We start from the raw sequence: 2500 nt of genomic DNA, 5'->3' as shown, positions 1-2500 counted from the left end.
GCCAGTCCAGCCCCTGTTCGTCGAAAAATCTGCGCTGCCGATTTTCCACGCGGCAGCCCCTGTTTTCGTCAGCGTGCCCCCCTGACGAATTTTCCTGCCTGGCCCGGCCAGTCCAGCCCCTGTTCGTCGAAAAATCTGCGCTGCCGATTTTCCACGCGGCAGCCCCTCTTTTCGTCAGCGTGCCCCCCTGACGAATTTTCCTGCCTGGCCCGGCCGGTCCAGCATCCAGCCCCTGTTCGTCGAAAAATCTGCGCTGCCGATTTTCCACGCGGCAGCCCCTCTTTTCGTCAGCGTGCCCCCCTGACGAATTTTCCTGCCTGGCCCGGCCGGTCCAGCATCCAGCCCCTGTTCGTCGAAAAATCTGCGCTGCCGATTTTCCACGCGGCAGCCCCTGTTTTCCTCAGCGTGCCCCCCTGACGAATGTTCGTCGAAAAATCTGCGCTGCCGATTTTCCACGCGGCAGCCCCTGTTTTCCTCAGCGTGCCCCCCTGACGAATGTTCGTCGAAAAATCTGCGCTGCCGATTTTCCACGCGGCAGCCCCTCTTTTCGTCAGCGTGCCCCCCTGACGAATTTTCCTGCCTGGCCCGGCCGGTCCAGCATCCAGCCCCTGTTCGTCGAAAAATCTGCGCTGCCGATTTTCCACGCGGCAGCCCCTCTTTTCGTCAGCGTGCCCCCCTGACGAATGTTCGTCGAAAAATCTGCGCTGCCGATTTTCCACGCGGCAGCCCCTCTTTTCGTCAGCGTGCCCCCCTGACGAATTTTCCTGCCTGGCCCGGCCGGTCCAGCATCCAGCCCCTGTTCGTCGAAAAATCTGCGCTGCCGATTTTCACCGACGAGCCTACTTTCGTCAGCGTGTCCCCTTGACGAATTTCCCTGCCTGGCCTGGACAGTCCATCTTCCAGCCCATGTTCATCGAAAAATCTGCGCTGCCGATTTCCCCGACGAACCTGCAGCTGCACAAATCTGCGCTGCCGATTTCCCCCCCTGTCGGCATGGCTGCCGCTGCCCCGATGTCCAGACCAACAGTCTTTTTTGTCGACTTTGCCGATTTTGTCCGCGCTGCCGATTCCAACACTACCCCCTGCATCCAAACCAGCATTGTTTCGTCAGCTCTTCCCCTGACGATTTTAGCCCTGTAACAAACAGTAGGCCTCCAATCCCGCCAACGGGAGCCAAGTTGATAGGGAAGAGAATTGAATGACGCGCCTGGTCCTCGCACCCCGCCACCCGAGGGGCCTTTTTCCCGGCAGCCTCTGAAAAACTCTAGCTTTCACGGTCCTCGCCGCCCCTCACCACCATGGCAGGCCTCTAATCCCACCCATCAGCAGTTGTAGCCGATAGGGCAGTGATTTGAATGACGCGTCGCGGGCCGCCGGGTCATCTCACCCGGCCATTAATTGGAGCGTTTTTGGCTGGCCGAGGATGGGGGGATGGATCTCTTCTTCCGAAAAAGCAAACAGTACATCGGGAGTTATGTTGACGGGGCATGGAATTGAATGACCCGTCGCGGGCCGCCGGGTCATCTCACCCGGCCATCCCGGGGAGCGTTTTTCCCGGCAGCATCGGGGAAACTCTTGCTTTCACTGCCCGCTGCCCAAGTCCCCACTCGCATCGGCCCCCCGCGCCAACAAGCCAACGCTGCCGAATCGGCAGACACTGCTGCCGAGTCTGCCGACACTGCCCCGCGGGCTGCCACTGCCCCAGTGTCTAAACCAGCGGTCTTTCTCATCGAGCCTTGGACTATCCAGTCCGTCCTGACTCATCGCCAGCACCTGCTGCCGATTCTGCCGACTTTGCCGATTTTCTCGGCGCTGCCGATTCCAACACTGCGCCCACCGTGTCTGAACCAGCGCTGTTTCCTCAGCGTGTCCCCTCGACGAATTTTCCTGCCTGGCCTGGACAGTCCACCGTCCAGCCCGTGTTCGTCGAAAAATCTGCGCTGCCGATTCTGCCGACTTTGCCGATTTCGTCGGCGCTGCCGATTCCACCACTGCCCGCCGTGCCTGAACCAGCGCTGTTTCGTCAGCGTGTCCCCTCGACAAATTTTCCTGCCTGGCCTGGACAGTCCATCGTCCAGCCCATGTTCGTCGCAAAATCTGCGCTGCCGATTTTCCCCGACGAACCTGCAGCCGCACAAATCTGCGCTGCCGAATCTGCCGACACTGTCCCGCGGGCTGCCACTGCCCCAGTGTCTAAACCAGCAGTCTTTCTCGTCGAGCCTTGGACTATCCAGCCCGTCCAGACCCATCGCCAGCACCCGCTGCCGATTCTGCCGACTTTGCCGATTTCGTCGGCGCTGCCGATTCCAACACTGCCCGCCGTGCCTGAACCAGCGCTGTTTCGTCAGCGTGTCCCCTCGATGAATTTTCCTGCATGGCCCGGCCAGTCCAGCGTCCAGCCCATGTTCGTCGAAAAATCTGCGCTGCCGATTCTGCCGACTTTGCCGATTTCGTCGGCGCTGCCGATTCCAACACTGCCCCCCGTGCCTGAACCAGCGCT

This window comes from Populus nigra, chromosome 2, assembly GCF_951802175.1.
Source record: "Populus nigra chromosome 2, ddPopNigr1.1, whole genome shotgun sequence".
Taxonomy (NCBI): Eukaryota; Viridiplantae; Streptophyta; class Magnoliopsida; order Malpighiales; family Salicaceae; genus Populus; species Populus nigra.
This window is presented reverse-complemented; position numbering follows the sequence as displayed.